This window comes from Ceratotherium simum, chromosome 10, assembly GCF_057802395.1.
Source record: "Ceratotherium simum simum isolate JZ-2026a chromosome 10, ASM5780239v1, whole genome shotgun sequence".
Classification (NCBI taxonomy): domain Eukaryota; kingdom Metazoa; phylum Chordata; class Mammalia; order Perissodactyla; family Rhinocerotidae; genus Ceratotherium; species Ceratotherium simum.
The window spans coordinates 19099414-19118490 of NC_141909.1; the positions used below are offsets into that span (position 1 = coordinate 19099414).

Below are 19077 nucleotides of genomic sequence, written 5' to 3' on the forward strand. Positions count from 1 at the left end.
AGAAATTAAAAGGGTTTAACTAGTCAAGATATATATCATGTTCATTGCTTGCAAGTTGAAATATTGTAAAGATGTGAATGCAACATAATCCCGCTAAAAGTCCTAATAAATTTGGTAGAATTTGACAAGCTGATGTTAAAATATATATGAAACTGCAAGCATCAAAATACTCTTGAAGAGGCTATCCTGGTGGCAAAGTGGTTAAGTCCACATGCTCCACTTCTGGCTGCCTGGAGTTCACAGGTTCAGATCCCTGGCGCAGACCTATGCACCGTTCATCAAGCCATGCTGTGGTGGCATCCCAGATAAAGTAGAGGAAGATGGGCACAGACGTTAGCCTAGGAACCAAACTTCCTCAGCAAAAAAGAGGAGGGTTGGCAATAGGTGTTAGCTCAGGGCTAATCTTCCTCACACGCACGAAAAAAACACTCTTGAAGAACAAGGCACACGTAGACACGCACACTTGTTATAAAGATCCACTAATTAACAAACCACGGTATTGGCACAAGGACAGACATTGGGACCAATGGAACAAAATAAAAAGCTCAGAAACAGACCCATTTATTTGTGGACACCTGATAAATGAGATATTTAGCACTGTTGAGTACTGGAGAAAAACAGGCTTTGCAGAAAATGGTTTAGAGTCAAGTGGGAATTCACTTAAATAAACAACACAATAAATGGGACTTACATGGCCCATTGTGTACAAAATTCAGGTCCAGGTGCATCTATATGTGACACATATCCATAATATTTTGAGAAAATTGTTCAAGAGCATATCTTTATTTCCCAGGGTAAAGACTCATTTTTTAAACCACAAAGCACTAATCATAAAGTAAATGATCAATAAAGTCTACTATATGAATATCGAGAACATCTGTGCATCAAAATTCACCATCAAGATGGGGAAAATACAAACCACAGCCTGGGAGTTTTTAGAAAAATATAATTAAAGAAGGACTAGCAAAACAAAAACAGCAGTAACAACTGCAAAAACTCCTACAAGTATTAAGAAAAAGAGAAGACAACCTAGGTAAAAAATAGGCACTTTACAAAGAGGGAATACAAACAGCCAGTAACCATCAATAATGAGGGAAATGTAAATGAAAACAAGATGCGTCTACAAACTCACTGAGTGAGCAAAAACTTGAAAGTCTGACAATACATATGTTCATGAGGATGTGGACAACAAGAAGCCTTGCTTCATGCTGGTGGGAGGATAAATTAGTACAACCAGACTGAAATGCCATGTGGCATTATCTAGTAAATCTCAGAATATGAAAAACTTACAATCCAGCAATTTTACTGCCCAGTATACACTGCGGAGAAACATACACGTGTGCAACAGTATATATATAACTATATATATACGAGACAGCTCTTGGCAGTATTGTTCTTAATAGCCCCAACGTGGAAACACCCAAATGTCCATCAGTACTAGAAGAGATCAATAAATTGTGTTACAGTCATGAAATATTCAGCAATTAAAATGAATAAACCACGGCTGCACATATTAAAATAGATGGATCTCACAAACGTAATATTGAGCATCAGATGTCAGACATAAAATAATACATATAGTATGATACCTGTTCAAGAGCAGGCAAAACTCTGTTATTTGACGATGCATACATAGATGAAAAATATATTTATTTTAAAATGCAAGGGAATGATTGCCAGTAAAGTCAGTAATATTGGTTACATCCAGGAAAACAGAGGGGGTTTGCAGTCTGGCAAGAGGCCCATGTTTCTTGGTGGGGGCATTTCTATATTGCTGGCAAAATTCTATCTTTTGATTTGATGGTGTTTACATTGGGTTCACGTTATACGCACTCATTAAATTGCACATATACGTCTTATGCTATGGGTCATATTTGATGATAAATATAAATAATCCGAACTATAACACTTCCATAATTGTAGCTATAATCAGATTTATGTAAAAATTTCTTTATTAGGATCATTTAACAATATCAATTATATATAAGTACTATTATTCATAATAAATAGTTGAGTGCAATTTGCTATTTGTATCAATGAGTTCTGATGCAACGTTTGTCTCAGTGTGATTTGTTGAAAGCAGATATGGCCCAGTAGTTGTACTATACAGGCCACTGGACATTCTGGTAGCCGATAATGAACAAATAAAAAATTTACAGATATTGGGGTAAACAATATGGTCCTTGTCTTCAAATTTCTCTCCACCAACTGCAATTTAGAATGAAAAAATAAACAACATCCCCATGTCATAAATCAATTCTGTTTGGTAATCCTGTTCCCCAGATGCTGATTTTCACTACAAGACTGCACAGTTTATTTCAATAATGTATCCCAATAATCAGCTTACAAAAACACCCTTTTAGATGAAATTTATCTTAATGATTCATAAACCACACGAATGTATGTAAAAAATGAAATAGTATTATCCTGGCTAGGATTATAAACACATAGATCCAATCATAGATTTTAAAAAAAGAAGAAAATAAGTGAACAGCTTACATAAACCAGAAAGAAAACTAGTCATAATAAAAATGAAAAAAATATGCATAAAAAAATCTTTATCACATAACGTATGTTGAAGAAAGAGGGGAAATTGCAGAATTTTATTTGGGTGGCTTAGGACTGACATTGATCAGTGAAAATCCAATGACTTGTGGTCCTCTATAGTTTAATTAAATGTTTCCAGAAAATAACAGTGAAGTCTTCCATCTGGACTTTTTATCAACTTCTCTTTTCTCCTCTAAATATCTTTTAAAAATGAACAAAATTACTATGAATCCCATCAGGTTGTACATGATTTTTCACTTTTTTTCTCTTCAAAAAATGCATATCTTCTTCCCACACATCATTTCCCAATTCCAAAAACTGGTATCGTGGATTCTTAAGCATGCACTTGACACTAAACAGTTTGACTGTTCTGGGAAGGAACTCGCATACTTAATCATGGCCTTATTCTGTCTGGTACAATGGTGCCATCTACAGGCATGACTGCATATTTCCACAAGTTTCTCTGAAAAAATTCAAAATAAATGCTATAAGAAAGGATTCCAAACGACGTAGTTACCTTGATTCTTTAAACTTTATAAGATCTGTTCTTTTTGGGCTACAATATATTGTAAAAACAATTCATTCTAGTGATGTACTGTGAAAATGCAACGGGAAATCCATGAATTTATAATCCAAGGGAGTTCAATTTCTACACCTAAAGATAGAATACATCTAGAGATGGCATTAAATTTTCGTATTTTGGGGTAAATTACAAAATAAAATGGAATAGTGTATGATATGAGCCTCCCCACAAAGTACTTAAAATCAAGCTAAAATTCAAAATTAGCACAGGTAAAATAATTCCAATTGAGTTAATTTCTAAATTGCGTGAATAGACTTTCAGAACAAAAATTACTCATACAGAAAAGATGGGGAAAGAAAGAGATAAGTGCTGAGCACATGCGCTTGACATCTTTCTCACCTTTAATTCTCACATCTCCTCACCCTGTGAGGCAAGTTTTAACTGAGTCAAACCCAGGTTAATTTACCAAGGTCACACTGCTAAAAAGTGGTAGAGTAAGGATTCAGACCCGTAATATGTAACCTCCAGACTAATCCTCTTCCATTCTACCACAACCATAAACCCCAGGGGACAGCCTCCACAGCTTTAAAAAGGAGTGAGAGGATCTGGCACTCTCGATTTTCTAGAGTGACTCACAGAAAGTGTCTTCTGTATAACTTTAAAATGTCTTATTACACACAAACTGCTGAGCTCTGCGGCACCGGATGTTTTTCTTGCAAAGACAAACTATAAATAAAAATTGTAATAAAATATGATCCAGGAAACAGCTGGTTCCTGGGATGAAGGCATATAAATGACTAAGCAGTTAATTATCTTCCCCTCTATTTCAATGCTGGGTAAATTCACCCTTTGTTTAACTAGACAGACTAGGAACCAGCAATGAGTAATCCCAATTGACAGCATCTTTCCCCTCTCTGAAACTAAATCCATCACACCTTTCATACTCCTCTAACTCATGCTATTTGTCTATCAAAGGAAGAAAGAAGCATCTCGTACAATTCTCCCATAGCCATTCATTTATGCATTCATTGCATATGCATGCATTCATTCAACAAATACTCTCCAATGCCACCTGTGTGTCATAGGCAGAGGGCACACAAATTTGAACAAGACAAACACAGTCTTTGCCCATGAAGAGCTTACAGTAGCAGAAGGGTCAGACTGGGAGGCAGTACAGTCAAACACAAATAAATTACACACAGTACATCATCATTAAATATTCATTAAATGAAGCCCTTTCTGGCTGACTTAACCCTTATTGATCTCTCCCTCTGATCTCTCTGAGTACCAGAGCACTTACATTGTGTAACACTATTTACCTAGGTAAGCTTCTGGAGGAAGAGGGCAATGAGTAATATTCCTTTGCTATCCTGACATAATCAACCAAGTACTCAACAAGTATTTCATGATGTGCTCTCACGGTAGCAGAGGAAGTTCGAGGGTGGAGTGGGATGAGAGAAGGAAGAAGTGGAGGAAGAGAAGGAAGAAAAGAGAGAGGAAGAGAAAGAGGAGATCTTATATGAATTATTCTTTGCTTTAGGAAAAATAAAACATTTCCAACTGGTGAAAAAAACCTATTCTATTTAGATGGAAACTGAGTGAAAACACACAAATCTAGGTGGAGACGCTACTCTGTTTTAGTCTTAAGTGAGAAATCGGGTCCCGTGCAGGGTGGGGAGGCCCTGCTAGACCCAGAGCCAGCATGTTGACGGCAGCTCAGGATGCATCACAAGTGCTCACTTAAGAGTCATAAGGTCCAGATTTTCATTACCTTAGATCAGATGATTTATGTGTCTGTGGGGCCAGCACATCGCCTATTACACCATGTATATCAATTTTTTGTGAAAACAATATTATAAAAATACAAGTTTTAGAATAATTAGAGGAAAATAGCGGAGTAAACAGAGTTGCATTGCTTTCCCTCACTTATCCACCAACAACAACGCATGTTCTAGTCTGCTACAGTCTCTCTCTTCAAGGAAGGTGGTAGCCTTTCTAGTCATTCTATGGCACACATATTGGTGTTGGTCTTTTTAAATTAGCATTGAAGATAATTTGGAATGCAAGTAATGTCTATAATGTTCTTGAAGTCTTTCAAATGCATGCCATAGAGAAAAGTAGACCCTGGGTGTTAGCCATCCTCATGTATAATAGCATTCAGTCTACAAATGCAGTGGCAGTAGGACACAAGCAATCAAAAACTATTGCATTCCAACAACTCCAGAATGAATTTCAATATTATATTTGTAAAAACACTGAATGTTATGGTGTCAGCCTCCTTTGCCCCATATATCTTGTTAAAACTGAATTTACAAAGCCCATAAATGGGGGATAGATAGATATGGACCTATACATAGAGAGAGAGACATATAGAGAAATAGATATAGATGTATATGTGATAAAATTTCAAGAGTACTTAGAGGTATCTCTGGAAACTATATTAAACCTTTAAGTTAAGATAATCTAAAAACCTTAGCCTACATATTGATTAACTTATCAAAACCAGTGTACATATTGATAGGATTTAACTTGGGGGAAGGAGGTATTTTAACACTAAATTAGCTGTCTGAAAAAACCCTCTACATTTTTTTTTATTAATTTGGTTTTCTAAATTAATTAGGTTATTTCTAATCCAAGATGTCTTGCTTTCACACACAGAGGAGATAATGAGAGAAATTTGAATAAGGTGAGTGTTTGGCACTTTTTCTAAATATCATCCTTTATATCCAATACTTGGCAAGCCTCATCTGCCCCCTCCTCTCTCCCCTACCCCTGACCCTAAAAACAAATGTGAGGATACTTCTGCTATTGACTCTAACTGGCTTCTGGGTCGCCCAGGACTAACCCCACCTTTGCACCAACCTTCTGGTGAAGAATATGATTCTGTTCTGCAAATACTCTTTACTCCAGTGAGGTCTAGAGTTCTCACTGTCATGCTGAACAAGTTTGAGGCTTGGCAGCCCAATGCATGGCTGCCTCTGTACCACACCACAGCACCCGAAATCTTGGCAGCCAGTCAAAAGCTAATGAAAATTTCAAAGGTACAAAGCTCCTCTCACAGCTCCAGAGAAGCAAAAGATATTTCAGCAGGATCACAACAGGTGCATCAAAGTAATTCAAAAGGAAAAAAAAAAAAAAAAGAAAGAAAGAAGGCTTCTTGGACCTAGCAAAAAAAATTTTTTTAAGTAAACATGCACACATAAACCCTGTTTTATATGTGTCAAAAAGCTCCTTTCAATATTCATCACAAAAGAGGATCAAAACAGATCTGCACAAATTACAAGAGGTCATAAGTATCAGAATATTTTCAGGTTTAAAGAACAAATATACATATCTACAGATTGAAATGCCTCACTATGGAATTTCTGCTTCAAATCACAGAAATGTAGCAGCTATATCACACTTTGGTCTTAAACTGCAGAAAATATATTTTTAACAGGCAAAACACATGTGGGAGACAATGAATATAGACTTCATCTGGGCTCTGTATTTCTTGACAGCAATCCAAAGAGGCCAAGATATTTTTACCAATATATTCTTTAGAAACTAGGACAGAAGGAATAAAAGAGCTTTATGATTTTTCAACCCCTGTCTCCATTTCTGCGATAGATGTTTACATTACTCCAACCATTAAGTGATTGGTGACATAGGATTAACAGAAATCAAGAAAGTTACCCTCTCTATCTGCTGGTGAATAGGACAGGAAGGCTGGAAGGGGCAATAAATAACAGCAGACGAGGAACTGAAACAACACAGCAAAATGTGGAATATTGGACAATATACCAAACAAAAATAGAAGAAATGCTGGAATTAGAAGAGGAAAATTGGACCTTAATGCTGGTTCTGCTAATAGATTTAAATTTAGGCAATTTATTTAAACTTTCTGGGCCTTTGTTTCCCCATTTGGAAAACAGGAATAATAATACATGTTTGAATCACATCACAAGTTTGTTACGGAGCATAAATTAGCTAGTGTTATAGCGCTTCGTAAATATTTTTTCTAATAAACAATATTTTTGGTTTTCTTATTTTTTCATATTCCTAGCAGTGCTCCTTTATTCCATAGTTTCAAAGCAACAAAAATGCATGTTTCAAAAAAAGCGCATATGAATATAGAGGGGCAGGATTTCACAGTGAGACACAGACAGGAAGATTTAATAGACTCTAAAGCAACATTTTTGTATTGACAACCTGGACTTCTACAAGCATTAGGCTGAGTCTATGCTGGTTAATTTCATCTCAGGTAACACATTCATAAATATTTTCTTCATTGAACGTACAGATCTTTCCAATTCAGCTCATAAAGCCAGCTTTCAGGCGCTGCACTCCCACTGTCTGATCTGTTCTGTTTCATCAGATTCAGCAAACTGTCTCAGAGCGTCTGCTCTGACTCCATCACAGCTCCACATTGTGGTTCTACTGAGAAAATGCTGTGCAAGTGCAAGTGTCTCAGTGTGTACTCAGACGTTCGCGTGATGCAGTCACATCATTCAGGAAAGCAGGTGTCATCAACGTGCGTCTGTCCTTTACGTACAGATTCATATCCAGAGATCAACATTTTGGGGCTTCCTATTTGGAACACGATTATTTAACACAGTCCATACTTTAGTGGATATTAATAATGATTTTGTTTTGCCCATAAGCATTTTATTCAAGGCAATTTGTAACAGGGAAATAAATGACCTACTATCACATTTTTAAAAGAAGTAATCTCTCAAAAATACTTTAAGTATAAAGTTGCTTTATGTTTGTGGTGTTAGGTGAGTAGTGGGTATAAAATTAAATGAAGTGGATAGTAACTGAATGATTGTTGTAACTATATAACGGTAGAGTTTATAGAAATAACACTGGCTTTGTAGTCAGATTTGGATTTAAATCTAAGCTCAACCATTCACTGGCTCTATAGTACTGGGTAAATGACTTAATCTCTAAATTTTATGACCTACTGCGTAAAATAAGGGGAATAATAAATGTCTCTTTGACCTGGAGGAGGTATTAAGTAATATAACTTATATTAAATATCTAATAGAAATTCTAGAACATAATAAGCAATCCATAATTGCCATTTGCTATCTTACCAAGAGGATGAGGAAAATGAGGTCTCAAGGCTTAGTCATCATCTATGATAAACTCACAACATCAGGTTTAGCACTTTGCTATTACAGCAATTAATTCCCTGAAAAAAATTGTTTTATCATTTTTTGAATTATCTCCAAACTTCTCTTAGTTTTGGTGTGGAATAAGATATGACTTTTTCCCTTGTAATGGAACAATTTAGGACAACTATACACCATCACCCATTAAATAAAGTGTTATTTTTTAATTGCACATAATTCTCTAAGAAAAATCAGCATCTCTGAATCTTAGATTTCACAGCGTAACCTTCCCTAAAGGCTCATAGGGATATACACCCAAAAAACTAATGAACTATTGCTTGATGTCTGTTTCTTAACAAAGACCAGATTTACATTATAAAAGTTATTTTTCATTTTATTTTTATGTCATGTATGCATAATACTTTTTAATATATATGAAAAACCATTCAGTATAGTATATTTATATATTTCACTATATCTTTGGGACATATGCATTCTGTGCTAAAAGTTTCTCTTTTTAAAAAAAACAAAGCAGAAGATGAGAATTTTATGTGTAGGAAAATGAACTCAATTATTATAATATATTCTGAGGAAATCAAAAAAGGGTACTAAATTTACAGTTAATTCCATAATAAGCAAAAGTAAGCAATATAGTGGAGGAATTCATCTGATCTGACATTCTGTTTGATTATATATTTTTTCTCTAATGGAGCTACAACCAACAAGACAATTATAGTTTCACCAACCCAAACGTCAGCCAGTGGACAGATTACTTACAGTTTTGACACTTGGCAAGGCAAAGCAAAGAAAAAGTCAAAGAACTCTCACTTATTTGTTAGCCAAACTACTGTCAGGAGAAACTTAATTCATCACCAGCTGTCAGTCATAAAGTCATTCTCTGTCATTGGAAACTCTGTGGACAGGATAATTACTGCGATTAAACAGCAGTGCATTTAAAATATTTCAGTAGCAGCTAAAATAACTGTTGAATACTGATAGTAAAGCACCAGATTAAAGGTGCTAAACTCTCAGCGAATTATTGTAAGTTTTAGTATCTGACAATGCACAAATATAATGTCAAAGCATATTAAACAGGTACAGAAATTGATGAGGGCTTAATCATTTTCTTTAGAGATACAGTAAAGATATCCTTTTTTAACCTTAAAAAATTAAATCTTAGACCATGTCCTTCAGAGTATACAGTTTGCATTTTTGACAACTAGTCATGGTTATATGATTTTCTCTAGCCATTGCTTTCAACTAATTTATCTAATTTTTCTAGTCAATTCCTCTCACACAGTGTTTCTGAGGGCCTTCTTTGTGTTAGGCAAGCGCTGGAAAGCTAAGTACTGGAATACAGAGATATAAAACAGTGCTAGCACTGGCTTGGAAGTGGTTTACTGGTGCGTGGAATTTTTAGTTTAGTCCTATTTCCATGAATATTTCCATGAGGGGAGCTACCTCAGGCTCCCTCAATGGCATGCCATGTCCTAAGGAGAAGCATGAAGGTACCACTCTGGAGAATTTAGGTCTGAGGACACAGTAAGAATTGAAGAGGTTTCAAGCAGTCATCATAACAATGCAAGGTTTCATGGGCAGGAGTCGATAGAAAATCACATGTGAGTATAATATTTTCAATTTTCTCTTTTGTAGTGTGAGTTAGCAGATCCAGACTTCCCATTTTGCTGTCTCTGTCTTCGAATCATGGATAGCAACCCAGATAGCAAGGAGCTGTCATGAAGTCATGAGATTTCAAATACACAACTAAGAGTATCATCCAGGAAACTGTAGGAGAACTAACCACAGTCCATGAGATCAGTGTCAATTCAAAGGTGCAAACAGAGAGCTGAGTTCTTAACAGGTGGAATGTGTCAGAATCTATAATAATGACAAATATAGGAAGGCACAAAATGAGGGCCAGCAGAGCTATAATCAATAACCAAGGATTTTGGTGCACTCTTCTCTCTTTCTTATTGTATTTAGGACCTCCTGGGTTATTGTGTCATGTTTGAAGTCATGAAACAGCAGAACTCAGTGAAGTATACAACTGCCTCCAAAGAATTCACTGTACATTGGCATATGAATTGCTTTAAGGAATCTTGTGGTTAAAAAGAAACAAAAATATACTTAATAATTTTTAAACATATATCATCTCCAAAATTATTTGCAACTTTTATTTTCCTTGTTGTTCCTCTGAATATCTCCCAAAACAAATGCTGGACAATATTTCTTTATATGAAAGATCTTCCACTTGATTGATTTCCTTTACATTCATGCCTATATTGTTTAGCTGATCAATTCATTTGACATATGTGCTTTTATAATTATTCACTAAAATGCATAACATATTTTTATCCCTCAAAAATACTACTCATACCACCAGTAATTAAATCTGCCAAATTTACACTAAAACAAATGCAGGGAAGTAAAATGGCTAGTTCTTAGATCACTTAGGAATCAGAGGTAAAAATTCGCAGCAGAGGTAAAAATTGGTGGTGTTTCTCAAATTATTTTCCAAAGGGTAATATTGCCTTATTAGCTAATATTTGACTGAGGACATTTACAGCCATTTATCTAGAAATCCTTCCATTGCAATGCACCTTCTATATGTATGTTCTGTGTGTGAGCCTGTGTCCCCACTCCCTTAATTTACAAGTCTAAATTACTTATTAATTTACTATATAATCTCCTTTTTTCATATGGAATAAAATTTATGTGATAATTTATGATATTTGAGAAGGAGATTTGGGTTGATCATAACCCTGTTTAGATAACTTCTGCTTGTATCTGTAGTATATCAAAACAAGTAAAATCTATTGCTTCTCAAAACTTAGTGGCCACATCTTGGATGTTTTTTGAAAATGAAAATAACTGGGTCAATTTTCAATGACTGTGCTTAAATAGGTGTAGAGTAGGACCTAGAAGTCTGTGTTTTAATAAACCCTGGGTGAATCTGATATTAGTTGGTCTGAGAAGCAGGCTTGGAGAAACATCAATCTATTACAAAAAGTACACCCTCTCTTTGAACACCTGAAAAAAGAAGATGCATTGAAAGCCTACTATAAATACTCCCACCAATATGATGCGAGTAAGAATTCTGATGTAATATAAAATTCTGATAATTGGGAGTACTGCTGGTAATATTTTTAAATGTCAGTTCATTTGCTTGGCCTCTTTCTCCCCCTTCCCTGCTAAATACTGTATATATGCCACCTTTCAAAAAAAACATATTGTACTTCCACTTCCCACTCCCACTAATTAATATAATTACAGCTCCTAGCTCATTTTTAGCTAAATTTTCTATTGAATTTTCTTGTGCTCAAGTACAAACCAGGAATTTAAAAAAAAACACAGCAGCATTTTGGGTCTACTTCTGCAATTTACTACGGAATCTTGGAGAAGTTACTTGCCTTGTCTCTACTTTATTTCCTGTTCTGTAAAAGTGGGATCATACATCCCAAGATTATTCCAAGGCTCCAACAAAATAATTCACGTGAAAGGTCTTTAAAAAATAAAGAGGTGTTGTAAGAATGTGAGGCATCATACCCTGTCATGAACTCATTTGAATCATGCTATTTAAGAATGGATTTTTGGTTATTTTAAAGTAAAATTTAAAATAAAGATAAAATGGAATTAAAAAAATTAATAAAAAATTAAATCAAAAATTAAGAACAAAACCCTATATCTGCTATTGTACAGAAAAGAATTCACTAAAGAGAAAATATATTGCATTCCTTAATGATTCACACAAAACAAAACATGCAGTTTAAATTTTACTAAATATTTCCCCATATTTTAGTAAAAAAGGAGAATTTTAGTTCACTATTGAAGAGCAAAATTTTAATGAATTTTGTCTTCAGTTGCAAAGCTAAGCAAAACTATGGTATTTGCTACAAGAGGGATATTCCTAGAAACCCTCTGCCACCTAGTGTACAAAAGTCATCCTAGGAATCTTTAGTTTAATTGCCTTACAGGCTTGTATGTGGTCATCAGAGAATTATCTTTGAGTACTTCCAGGTCAGAACTGAAGTATAATTCGGAGAGGGAATAATACATACACTGCATTTTCTAAAGAGCATCTGGCCTGAGAATCAATATAGCATTTCATTTTCATTTTAGCAGCACTTTAAATTAAAGTCCCATTTATAAATGTTTTAATATGGCAATAAGGGACTCCTGGGTATGTTTTAGTCTTTCTTTAATATACGCCTCTTGTGTGTTGCAAGATACATGAGTACTGAATAAGTCCCTTTGACCATTTAAAGTGCTAATTAATGATGCAATAAAGCAAAGCCTAGGGTATCTTAATGGCAGCAAAATACAACTTTTTAATTTGGAAAATAAAATGTTAAATTTTCCCTTCCAGCAGCTCTTAAGATATGCATAAAATAAGTATCAAGGGATTAAAAGAAATAGCAAAGATTTTCTACAGGCAAACTATCACCCCGCCTCTCATTTTTAGCTTTAGATTTAAATATTTTCAGCTCAGTTTTGCATGGAGTTGGAGGGTAGAACCCAGGGGTTGGCAGTGGAGGAGTTTGTAAAGTTGTACTATTAAAATATTTTTAAAAGTAAAAAGTCAAACATATCACACCCTCTCTCTTGGCCCAATCATTTTTTTTTGAGCTGCCCACTCCTCTGCCGGTTTGTTAAAGGCAGAATAGAGAGAAAGAGAGATGGGTGAAGGCTATGCTCCACCGTGTGGTTCGGAGAAGCGATGACTCCCCCAAGGTCTAAAAGTCCACAATGAAACAGAACTCAACACTGTGCTTTCACCCTCTGCACACTGCACTACCTGACACCTGTGAGAGGAGCCAGATGGCCCTCGTTTCAATCTGGCCCCCCAGGTCCTGTATAGCAATTTCATCTCTTTTCCTTCAATTGCCTCAGCCTGAGAGAAGGCTCACATGCATATAGCTCCAGTAAAATTTCAACCTAATGGGAAGGTCTTTCTTGCACTTTTGCCCTCTCTTAGGGACTCAAGATGGTGTAATAACTTGTTACCCTAATGTACTTTGCAATTATTGAACTGTTCTCATGATATCATTTTAGCACATCAAAAACCATTAAGATTAGCAATAATTATCAGGCAAAGAGCAAATAAGAAAAAGAATAATCCATCTCTTTTTTTAATTCACCAAGTCTCCTTTTGATGGCTAACAACAACTAGTAGCAAAGAGAATGCATCAGTTAAATAAAACATTAACCTTAAGCAAGAGATGTCAAGAAATTCTTCTAAATTACTTGTCATGATAGCTGGTTGATGGGCACTGGGATAAAAATCATCATAATTGTAAAGGATATGTTGGCACGTTGGGTGGCAACGGACTACGGGAAAGAAAAGACCATGCTTGAGTATACACAATACTGTTAGCAATACTGCTTCATCTTTCTGATAAAAACAAGCGAATAAACATAGTGTTCAGAGATTAATTGGCCCTTAAAATAGTGACTTTTCTAAATGCTGAAATCCATGGTAAAAAGAAATATTTATATCACAAACCAGTACATACATACAACCAGGAATAGGCATGTGAGTGTGTGCGTGTGTGTGTGTAAAACCAAAATAATACTTAGGTTCACAAAAATAATACTTAGGTTCACTATGAGTGACACATTCTGCTTTATTCTGTTTTCTTTTTTCTCAATTAAAAAAATAAAGGTAGTTTTTAAATTGATTTCATAACCCTCTAACAGGCCACAATTCCATAATTAAAAAAATATATTTTAAACCATCTCTATTTATTAAATTTTATGGCCAGGATGAATCATTTAAAGTCACATTTTAAAATTTATAGTATTAAAATTATTTATCAACAATAATTCTTATAAACAAAGATTTAAAAATTAACAATTATTTCTGGTTTCAACTACAATTATCAAAAATTAGATAACTCACTGCTAAAAACTTTGTGTTTCTAAATATGTTTTACAGATAATTTTAACTATTTTTAAACCATCTGCTTTGTAAGAAGGAAGCAAAGGACTTCCTATATTTATCCTATATTTATTGCTATAAATATCATATATTTGTTTCCTACTATATTTCAATTGGTCTACACTTAGTTTTACATTAATTAGTTCACTTCATCACCACAACAATCCAGTCAGAGAAAAGTATGATTACCTCTTTTTATGAATGAGGAAACTGAGACTCAGCAATGCTCAGCTAACTTGCCTAAATCATTCATCAAGTAGAAGACCGAATATAAGTCCAGGTCTTCTGATGCTAAGTCCAGGGCTCTTTTCTTAATTTCATACTAATACTCAGAGCTACCTGCTATGTCTTCTGATCATTTACATATTGCTCTATAAGATCTGACATGTAAATATACAAATAAATAGTTCTGTGTTGAATGTTTATATTTTTAGGCTATAGGGTCATCTGCCTAATACACGCCCATGGAGGGAAGGCAGAAAATGCATCCAAGGAAGAAACCTTCTTCTTCAGGAATGTAGTGTGCTGAAATGTCCCACCACACAGAGCTACGGCCTCCCTGTGGAACTGTGGTACTCCCCATGGAACTGTGGTATGCAGGGATTTGGAATGTGGGCACTGGGTTGAGACTGATTCGACTCAAATCCTGGTGCAACAAATGACTAGGTACATATCAGCTCTGCAGTGTGCAAATGGTAATAACAGTGGTCTTCACCACAAAATGTGACCACAGTATCTAGTCCATAGCAAGCATTCAATAATTGTTAGCTATGAGAAATAGTTCCACTACCGGGATGTAGTTATGGGGCATTAAAAAATTGTGACATGAAGATACACAAAAGTTGAATCACTTTACTTCTGTTTTTATTGTTTGTGGACCATCAATTTGAATTTATGTCATCAGCTACATTGTACAATCCACACTTTCAGAGACATATTTCTTTGAGAAAGCCAGAGACTTTGTTCAGTGGGGAATAACACATATAAGAAACACAAGAAAGAATTGTGTCAAGGAAAATTGTGAATGCTGTGTAAAATTTGATCTAACTCAAGCCAACAAACAATTCTAAACTCTGAAATGTGTTCACAATGTCAGATGGCTGAGTTTTCAAAAACCAAACCATGTGTACACGATGTCAGATGGCTGAGGTTTCAAAAGTAAAATCAAAGAAATAAACAAACCACTCATTTCTGAAGAACAAAAAAACACATAGACTTGGATGTCATAGGGATTTATTCCTTCTCAACATCTGGTTTGGATTTAGATAAAACCATCAAGAGTTGCTTTCTTAATATTAATTGTCTTGACATTTTTTATTCAATGACTGGGCTTTCAAAATCTTCCCACATTATTTCAACTTAAGGGAATTTCAAAGATAAGAGAAAATAGCAGAAAGATTGGCCTCTGGACTAAAACCTAACAGGTATGTAGATTGTTCCAGACTTGAACAATAAATATATAACAATATAAAATGTTAATGTGATTTCAAAAACTTAAAAGGAGAAAAATTTAACATTATGGTTAAGAGCTCAAGATATTCCAGTCTATTTTGTATCATAAAGATACTGTGGAAACAAATGAGGTAATAACTTTGAAATGTGTAAGTATACATATTACACATAAAGATAAAAAGATTAAATAAAAATATAGCTCTAGACTTAACATATCTAAAAATCTGCCAGACTGCATCCAAACCATTAGAAACAAACAAGATTATATTTTAAAATATATAGAGAAAAGAAATTTCACTTTTAAAATTAATACTATCTCTAAAAATTTTCTTGGCAGAATGCTTGCCATTTGACTACTTAGAGTCTTATCCCTAAGTGTGAGACACAGGAGTTTTACTTTTATCTCTATTAACAAAAGAAATTGAACATAACCTGAACTCTGCACAAAAATAGCCACATTAGTGATTCAATTATAGGCAATATAATCAATGAAGATATTGCAAGAGGAAATTGGATTGCTGTGAGCTAATGAAGAAGGCTGAAAGGGGATGATCTGCAGGGCTCCTACATATTCCTTGCTCTCAGTCTCATTAGTGCATCATGAATTTGAGTGACATATGTTTACTGTTTTAAACTTCTGACCCTTAAGATTTGGGTGCTTGTTTCCTTACATGGAAAGAATATACAATGGAAAAGCAAATGAGACACACACATAGCTACTTAAACAGGCAAATCTCATCTCTTACAAATCCAAAACAAATATCATTCACTTTTAGGTTCATAAATTTATAAATGTTATACCTTTATTTTTCTGCAAATAATATCAAGGTGTATATGTCTGAATGATTTTCTCATTGAACCATTTTGTTTTGTTTTCTTTTGGGTGAATTTTTTTTTAAATTTAAGTTCAACATTTTTTTAGTCAATATAAAAATCATCAGGTCACCAGTTATTGTCTCTAAGGCATTTATAAATTATAAATGAATGATAAAAACTCTGAATAAAATGGGTATAGAAGGAAAGTACCTCAACATAATAAAGACCATATATGAGAAACCCACAGCTAATATCATCCTCAATGGTGAAAAACTGAAAGCTATCCCTCTAAGAACAGGAACCAGACAAGGATGCCCACTGTCACCACTCCTATTTAACATAGTATTGGAAGTCCTAGCCAGAGCAATCAGGCAAGAGAAAGAAATAAAAGGGATCCAAATTGGAAAGGAAGAAGTGAAACTGTCACTATTTGCAGATGACATGATTTTATATATAGAAAACCCTAAAGAATCCACCAGAAAACTTTTAGAAGTAATAAACGAATATGGTAAAGTTGCAGGATACAAAATCAACATACAAAAATCAGTTGCATTTCTGTACACTAACAACGAAGTAGCAGAAAGAGAAATTAAGAATACAATCCCATTTACAATTGCAACAAAAGAATAAAATACCTAGGAATAAACTTAACCAAAGAGGTGAAAGATCTGTACACGAAAACTATAAAACATTTCTGAAAGAAATTGAAGAAGACACAAAGAAATGGAAAGATATTCCGTGCTCTTGGATTGGAAGAATTAACATAGTTAAGATGTCCATACTTCCTAAAGCCATCTATAGATTCAATGCAATCCCTATCAAAGTTCCAACAACATTTTTCACAGAAATAGAACAAAGAATCCTAAAATTCATATGGAACAACAAAAGACCCCGAATAGCTAAAGGAATCCTGAGAAAAAGAACAAAGCTGGAGGTATCACACTCCCTGATTTCAAAATATACTACAAAGCTATAGTAACCAAAACAGCATGGTACTGGCACAAAAACAGACACACAGATCAATGGAATAGAATCGAAAGCCCAGAAATAAACCCACACATCTATGGACAGCTAATCTTTGACAAAGGAGCCAAGAACATACAATGGGGAAAAGAAAGTCTCTTCAACAAATGGTGTTGGGAAAACTGGATAGCCATATGCAAAAAAATGAAAGTAGATCCTTACCTTACACCATACACAAAAATTAACTCCAAATGGATTAAAGACTTGAATGTAAGACCTGAAACTGTGAAAGTTCTAGAAGAAAACATAGGCAGTACGCTCTTCCACATCGGTCTTAGCAACATCTTTTCAAACACCACATCTGACCGGGCAAGAGAAACAATAGAAAAAATAAACAAATGGGACTACATCAAACTAAAAAGCTTCTGCACAGCAAAGGAAACCATCAACAAAACGAAAAGACAACCTAACAATTGGGAGAAGATATTTGCAAACCATACATCTGATAAGGGCTTAATCTCCAAAATATATAAAGAACTCATGCATCTCAACAACAAAAGAACTACCAACCCAATTAAAAATGGGCAAAAGACCTGAACAGACATTTCTCCAAAGAAGATATACAGATGGCCAACAGACACATGAAAAGATGTTCAAAATCACTAACTATCAGGGAAATGCAAATCAAAACTACAATGAGATATCACCTCACGCCCGTCAGAATGGCTATAATTAACAAGACAGGAAACAACATGTGTTGGAGAGGATGTGGAGAGAAGGGAACTCTCATACACTGCTGGTGGGAGTGCAAACTGGTGCAGCCACTATGGAAAACAGTATGGAGGTTCCTCAAAAATCAAGGATAGAACTACCATATGATCCAGCTATTCCACTGTTGGGTATTTATCCAAAGAACTTGAAAACACCAATTTGCAAAGGTACATGCACCCCTGTGTTCATTGCAGCCTTATTCACGATAGCCAAGACTTGGAAGCAACCTAAGTGCCCATCAAGGGACGAATGGATAAAGAAGCTGTGGTATATATACACAATGGAATACTACTCAGCCATAAGAAACGACGAAATCCAGCCATTTGTGACAACATGGATGGACATTGAGGGTATAATGCAAAGTGAAATAAGTCAGAGGGAGAAGGCCAAATACCGTATGATTTCCTTCATTAAGTAGTAGATAATAACAACAATAAACAAACACATAGGGACAGAGATTGGATTGGGGGTTAGCAGAGGGGAAGGGGGGAGGGAGGAGGGTGAAAGGGATAATTCGGTACGTGTGTGTGGTGATGGGTTGTAATTAGTATTTTGGTGGTGAACATGATGTAGTCCATGCAGAAATAGAAGTACAATGATGTACACCTGAAATCTTTGCAATGTTATAAACCAATGTTACTGCAATAAACAAAAAAATTAAAATGAAAAAAAAAATAAAATAAAAAAATAAAAAAATAAATTATAAATGAAAATGGCAATTTCTTTCAATTTCAAAGACACGTGACTTTGTTATATAATGAATAAAGTTTAAAAAAATTATAAAATGACCTTAATTATTAAGAAGTTGAAGAAATAAAAAGCTGGGGTTGGTGCTTTCATTTTATCATTAATAAAGAATATGGGTGAGGGAATTGTGTTCCCACTATTAACATTTTTCTACAATTATTTTCTTTGAACTGTTAAAAATAAACTCTTAAATATTAATAAAAGATACCAACCCTTTGGTTAGC

General features: G+C 34.8%; 1 protein-coding gene across 1 annotated transcript in view; it reads right to left on the reverse strand.

The window, feature by feature from the left end:
- Positions 1-19077, reverse strand: part of GPC5 (glypican 5) — a 1279398-nt gene that overhangs the window by 927260 nt on the left and 333061 nt on the right. The gene's annotated exons all lie outside the window — the stretch shown is intronic.